Raw genomic sequence first — 7,848 nt, forward strand, 5'->3', positions numbered from 1 at the left:
CCACTGCTCGCGGCTACGTCCACCTCTGCCCGGGCCTCCTCGCGCCCCCCTGTGCTGAGCCTTCCCCCGGCCAACACCATGGTCGCCGGCATCGTACTCTACATGTATGTGCGTGCGGGCACGGCCTCACCAGAGGCCGATTTGGGCCACTGGCACATGGGCCCGACCCCCTTGTTAATTAGGGAGGCCCTTGTCGGTGTCAAAACCGGCGGATCTCGGGTAGGGGGTCCCGAACTGTGCGTCTAAGGCTGATGGTAACAGGAGGCAGGGGACATGATGTTTTACCCAGGTTCGGGCCCTCTTGATGGAGGTAAAACCCTATGTCCTGCTTGATTAATATTGATGATATGGGTAGTACAAGAGTAGATCTACCACGAAATCGGAGAGGCTAAACCCTAGAAGCTAGCCTATGGTATGATTGTTTGTATATGTTTTATCGACTAGCCTGGCCTCGGTTTATATAATGCACCAGAGGCCTAGGATAACAAGAGTCCTAGCCGAATACGCCGGTGGGGAGGAGTCCTTGTCTTGATCGCCAAGTCTTGTGGAATCTTCCTTGTATGCGGCAGCTATCCGAACTGGCCCATGATTATACGGCCATGGGGGTCCTCGGCCCAATCTAACAGATCGGGAGATTATGTGGTGAGTACCCCCTAGTCCAGGACACCGTCAGTAGCCCCCTGAACCGGTCTTCAAGTTAGGGACGCTCCTCGATTCTTCCGAACCGTTCTTCATCTTCGGTCGTCGGTCTTGAAAACTGGTTCAACAAATCTTCTCATCTTCGATCGTGAGGATCGCCGAAATGCATTCAACGAGTTTACACGTCGGGTATCCGAGGAGCCCCTTTAAGTTTCCGGCCTTTATCAATGCCTGGTTATTTTTATGCCACGCCTCGGGTTTGAAGTTGTTCCAGGGAGGCAGTGTCCTCTTGCGTCCGAGCTCCAACGCCGGACTGCATTCGAGATATCTTTTTCAGCCGAGAACCAATGCCGGACCGCTTCCCAGCTCTAACGCCGGAAGGTATCCGAGCTCCAACGCCGGACTATGTATCCGAGCTCCAACGCCGGACTGTATCTGAGCTCCAACGCCGGACTGTATCCGAGGTGTCGTAAATCACCTTGGTTCAAAGAAGTTTGAAGGAGTTTAGCCGAGCTTAATGCCGAAAATGCCCTCTATGGAGCTAGCCACTAGCGCCCGAGCTTTATGCCGGACTGCTTCCGAGGTGGTGCACCACCCCGAATGTGGGTCGATTTTTGTCAATATTTTTGATTGGTGCAATTTATTCTCTGCCGAGATATATAGCCAGTAGCCCTCAAGGTGTGTATCGGTCTAAAACCCAAGATGCACCTGAAGGATGACGTAAGACCGCTGATCCCAGTAGCCGCTGAGACTCAGGTTGATTTGCAAAATCAGCCTGAGGATCAAGTCCAAGCTCGGCAGAATACTTCGGGACACTAAAAGCGGCGTGCTCAGTCCTTGAGACTCAGGTTGGGTGCGGCCGACCAACCTAAGGATCAAAATATCCTCGGAAACTATATTGCACATAATTTTTTTTTGCATTGGACAAGCAATGCAGTAGCCCCCGAGACACTGGTCGGGTGGTAACACCAGATCAGGGGATCAATGTGCCCCTTTAATATTTGTAAATAAAAAGCCCGAAGCCCAGTAGCCCCCGAGCCTTAATGTGGGAACGGGTGGCCGAATTAAGGATCAATATCCATCACAAATTATGTGTAATGACTCTATGTATCCAAGTACTTTACGTCATTAATGCTTGGATCCACATTGTACAAAACTTTGTTGACCGAGCATCGGCTTCCACCTCCTCGGCCAGTAGCCGAGGAGTGTTTGTCCTACTTTATAAAGCCTTTATGAGGGCAAAGATTTACAACAAACAAGGCAATCTGGCCATACGGTTTTATAAACAAAGGTACGCAGAGAGTTATATTACTGTTTAACAGAAGAAATGTCTTCCAAAGAAAATAGTCCCGCTATCGGTTCCTTTCTTTGGGTTGTCATGCTAAGCATGATCATTAAACCTCAGCTCTAATGTAAGAGCAAAATATTGAGGATTTAGTTTGGGAGGCCAGTTAATAGCCCCCGGTAGTGTTCGGCGACAGTCGGGGTCAAGCGGTAAACACTTCGGCCAATGTTATGAACGGCCCATCATTTAACATAGTCATCGGATCGCTGACCAGTTTACGCTTATTGTGAAACTCAGTTTTCGGCTTTCTCCACTGAGGTGCTTAACCATGTGAGCTGGAAGCACAATCGTAGTGGTTCTCCCTTTGCATGCCTAGCCGAACAAAACGGAACGTAGGAAGTAAGTGCAGGAGCCGGGTAACCCAACTATTGACTAAAGACACAATTCGAAACCGATGCATATATAGCAATATCTGAGAATGTTTTTGCCGAATCCCTAAAGGTGTCCGACGTTGCACTGCGAGACTAATGCTGGAAAAGCACAAATAGTTTTAAAAGTGCCAAAAAGCTTAGAAACCCAAGAAATGTCAGTAAAGACATGACGTCCGAACAATATCAAGTGTTCAGTGCCAATCCGAAAGTTGGTCTTAGAAAAAAGAAGTGCTTTTGTCGTGCTTTAACATGATACATCCTATCTCAAGACTTCGAGCGGGTCAGCCTACGGCTTCAACCTCCTATCCCGAGGGCGGAGTACTTCTCATCAGGTCAGTTTAGCAAACTAAACTCTAGCGGCTTTGAGAGAGAAATTAGGCTCCTCGGCTAGTGACCGCACACTCGTGTCGAAAAAAGGAGTGATAAATAATAATAATAAAACTTTGCAACGACTAAGAAGAAGAACACTTATTATAAAACGGCTCAAATAAACTTAAGAGCCCCCAAGTGACTTGGGTAGAAGAATGATTGCATGTACCGAAGTACTTATATCATATCTATGTTCAACTGAACTTTAAACGCGTCTTAACCGACCGTCAACTTCTCCCTCTTCGGTCAAGGACCGAGAAGTGTTATGTACTCCATCGGTCGAGAAGTGACGGTGTTTCCAATAACCAGGCAATCAGGCCATAAGGTTGTAACAGACAAAGCACGCTCAGGGAACTTATGCTATATTACCGTGAAGTGTAAGAAGCATCTTCGAAGAAAATAGTACCCCCACCGATACCTTTCTTCGGTGCTCATTGTTATTATGAGACTTGTGCAATAGATTTTTTGTACTCATGAGTTCCGTTGTGTGCTGACCATCATTGAAAACTATAAGAGCGCTAGCTTTCGGCTTCACCCAGTCTGAGGTCCGGCTCGGGCGACCCGATCGTGACAATCGCAGAGGTGCTCCCTTTACTCCCTAGCCGAACAATCGAGAACGTAGGGGTAAACACAGGAGCGAGGCAACCCAGCTTGCAAATCGCTTAAGTCAATATGGTGCATATTGTGGCGTAATACACGAACAAGGAACGAAGCCGTACAAGTATAATCATATGCAAGTGGAAAAGCTTCATGAAGGAAGCCCCCAAATGAATTGGGTATTTGAATTTATGTGTCACAAACAAAGTTTGGACAAGGAAATTTTTTACAAGCAACTTTTTTCCAAAAAAGTATAATGTTTGGTCGAACCGAACATAAATTAGAAATTAAAGCTTTGAGCATGAAAGCGACTTAGCTGGTTAATGTGTTCGGTATTGATGACGCGGTCCGAGCTTGATGCGGGGCAAGGTTCCATCCCCCAAGTTGGTCCCGAGGTGGCGGAGCGGAGAGCTCGACACGCCGAAGTGGTGACATAGCACGGTCAATGCAGACCGGCAGAGTGACGCCGAAGTCCCCGGATCATTTTTCTGTGCACAAAAAATAATGCAAACCGAAGATAATAGTAATAATGATAATTAAAAAAATGTTGCATGATAAATAATTTATGCAAAGTGAGGAATAGAAGAAATATGGCTTGGCGCCAAAGTCAATGTCGATGCAGGGCGTCAGCGTGATGTAGTAAAGGCGTGGCAAAGCCTGAATTCATATGTCGGTCCGAGCTCCGGATGCGGCGTTCGCCGGACTATTTACGGAAACTGATCGAACCACCACGCGACCGTCGTTAATGCGGTCACCATTTGATAGACCTGTGTACATATCATGGACAAACCAGAGTAATAATTCCTTGGAAAAAATGAACCCAAAGAAGCAAAAAATACTGGGATTAATAGCACCTGGTTTATTTGTTGTAGCAATCCGAAGGAAGGTGATTCCCAAAATTGGGACTCGCTCCGCACACCCATTGCCTGATGGGCGATAAAACGACGGCATGGAAATGCTGGTAAAGGTTGACTCGTCGAGGCAAAGCCCTCGGTCCAGCTAACATGATGGAGCTGGTCGGCTAGTGATGTCGAAGTGTCTGGAATAGGTTGATGAAGAGATGGCGAAGCCCCCGGTCCAGCCGAGATGTCGAAGCCTCGACGTCAGCCGATGAGTCGAAGTAGGTCGGCGTGATGGACACCAGCTTGAAGAAGCAATAGTGTGGCCCTGTCGATGCATGTCGTGACGTGGTCGATGACGGCTTGATGAAGCGACCGTGCGGCGATGCCGGTATGCCCGCTCCGTGTAATCCCTGTGGCGGCGATGTTGATGATGATTTATCCTTTGCGATGCCGGACTCTTATTCAGCTTGCCGAGATGATGATCTGAAGAAGTTGAGCTCGGCAAAAGTGATGACGTGTCTAGCGCAGGTCGGCAGCCGTGGAGTAATATTGCCGGACTGGTTTGACACCAGCATGATGTTGAAGATCATGTTCAAAAGATCTTAAAGTTAGTGGGATGTTTTCGGGAACAAAACACAATACCCCATACAAAACTTCCTTCAAAAGGGATGTCCGAAATCCCGTTCATAAAAAAGATGAACTCGGGTTGGATTCGTTTTCGCGCAGAAAACAGATCTGAAAAGTGATGCACTAATCGGAAGGTTCCCGGAGTTTGGACGGTCGGATCGAGCTGAAATTTTGAGAGGTGGTAGATATAGGAATTCCGCAGCCGATCAACGGTTGGATCTTCCAAAGGACGTCTGAGCTAGAAGCTGGACACCACGCCCTAAACTCATCCAAATTCCCATCCAGATTTGACACGGCTCTGGTATATCGTAGATTGTCGGAGATTCCTCCATCGGAACTCGACGGAATTCTGCATGTCTGTTGTAGACTAAATTCCGCACAATTCCACCAAAGGGATCGTCAAAGCGATGCTCTAAGAGGTCGTGGCAGCGGATACAAGTTTGTTGTTCGAAAAAACAGCACGGTCGCCCGAGGGCAATGTTGACGTTGAGCCCCCGAGCTCCATGGGTGATTCCTCCATGATCTTGGTAGAGATCGGAGTTGATGTTGATGAAGGCCCTCATCCAAACATGACGATCAGAGATGGAGCACGGTCCTTGGTCGAACCAAGGTGACCAGTCGAGCCGGCGACGAAGATGCCGGCATCGCAGTTGACCTGCAGACGAGCCATCGATCCTTTTTCCGATCACACAGCGAAACTCTCAATGAAAGCACCAATGTCGGTGTCAAAACCGGCGGATCTCGGGTAGGGGGTCCCGAACTGTGCGTCTAAGGCTGATGGTAACAGGAGGCAGGGGACACGATGTTTCACCCAGGTTCGGTCCCTCTTGATGGAGGTAAAACCCTATGTCCTGCTTGATTAATATTGATGATATGGGTAGTATAAGAGTAGATCTACCACGAGATCGGAGAGGCTAAACCCTAGAAGCTAGCCTATGGTATGATTGTTTGTATATGTTCTATCAACAAGCCTGGCCTCGGTTTATATAATGCACCAGAGGCCTAGGATAACAAGAGTCCTAGCTGAATACGCCGGTGGGGAGGAGTCCTTGTCTTGATTGCCAAGTCTTGTGGAATCTTCCTTGTATGCCGCAGCTGTCCGAACTGGCCCATGAGTATACGGCCATGGGGGTCCTTGGCCCAATCTAACAGATCGGGAGATTACGTGGTGAGTACCCCTAGTCCAGGACACCGTCAGCCCTAATTAGTTTAGCCCCAAACCCCATAATTAAGCTAAGTAAATTTAGTCAAGAACATGTTAAATAAAACGAGTCCATGACAATTGGGACCCACATACACTGTTCACTTTGGACTAGTCAAAATATTGACAGGGTCAACCCAGCCCCTGGCCCCACATGTCATACATATGCATATATTGCTGGGTACACTTCTGGGTACCCATAGCCATTTTCCTTTTATTCTCGAATTAATGCTAATTCCTGAAATTCTAGAGTATCAATAAAACTTTGAAAATTAATATAAAATAATCTGTAACTCGGATGGAAAACTTTATACATGAAAGTTGCTCAGAACGACGAGACGAATCCGAGTACGCAGTCCGTTTATCCGCCACACATCCCTAGCATAGTGAACACGCAACTTTCCCCCTTTAGTCCGGCTGTCCAAAAACGCGAAAACACCGGGGATATTTTCCCAGATGTTTCCCCCCCTTCACCGGTATCACCTCATATCGCATTAGGGCACCCTTAGCACCGCTACTTGTCATGTCATGCATCGCTATGCATTTGTTTGCTTAATATTTATTTTTTCTTCCCCCTCTTCTCTCGATAGACACCGAAACCGACGTCGCTGCTACCCAGTACGACTACGATGTTGACGACCCCTCTCTCTTGCCAGAGCAATCAGGCAAGCCCCCCCTTGATCACCAGATATCGCCTACTCTTCTCTATACTGCTTGCATTAGAGTAGTGTAGCATGTTATTGCTTTCCGTTAATCCTATCTTGATGCATAGCTTGTCATTGTTGCTACAACTGTTGATACCTTACCTGCAATCCTACATGCTTAGTATAGGTTGCTAGCACTTCATCAGTGGCCCTACATTCTAGTCCGTCTGCCATGCTATACTATCGGGTCGTGACCACTCGGGAGGTGATCACGGGTATATACATACATATATACATGCTATATAGGTGGTGACTAAAGTCGGGTCAGCTCGTTGAGTACCGTCGAGTGATTCCAGTGCGGGGGCTGAAAGGACAGGTGGTTCCATCCCGGTAGTGGTGGGCCTGGGTTCCCGACGGCCCCCAACTGTTACTTTGTGGAGGAGCGATAGGGCAGGTTGAGACCACCTAGGAGAGAGGTGGGCCTGGCCCTGGTCGGCGTCCGAGGTTACTTCAAAATAACACACTTAACAAGATCTTGGTATTTGATCTGAGCCTGTCCACTGGCCTATACGCACTAATTAACCAACTACGCGGGAACAGTTATGGGCACTCGACGTCGTGGTATCAGCTGAAGCCTTCATGACGTCAGCGACTGAGCGGCGCGCGCTGGGTTGGACTGGAATGCCTACTCTTGTATAAGGGAGGCTAGGTCTGCTCGCTGGCCATGTACGCAACGTGCAGGTGTGCAATGGGCGATGGGCCCAGACCCCTGCGCCATAGGATTTAGACCGGCGTGTTGACCTCTCTGTTGTGCCTAGGTAGGGCTACGATGTGTTAATCTTCCGAGGCCGGGCATGACCCAGGAAAGTGTGTCCGTACAAAGGGGATCAAGCGTGTTGGGAAATTTGGTGCACCCCTGTAGGGAAGTTGATCTATTCGAATTGTCGTGTCCTCGGTAAAAGGACGACCCGGAGTTGTACCTTGACCTTATGACAACTAGAACCGGATACTTAATAAAACACACCCTTTCAAGTGCCAGATACAAACTCGGTGATCGCTTCTAACAGGGCGACAAGTAGAGGATCGCCGGGTAGGATTATGCTACATGATGCTACTTGGTGGACTTACCTTCTACTCTTTTCTACATTCTGCAAGATGGAGGCGGCCAGGAGCATAGTCTTCGACCAGACATATGTAGTGTAGCTCCTTGTTT

Source organism: Triticum dicoccoides, chromosome 3A (genome assembly GCF_002162155.2).
Source record: "Triticum dicoccoides isolate Atlit2015 ecotype Zavitan chromosome 3A, WEW_v2.0, whole genome shotgun sequence".
Lineage (NCBI taxonomy): Eukaryota > Viridiplantae > Streptophyta > Magnoliopsida > Poales > Poaceae > Triticum > Triticum dicoccoides.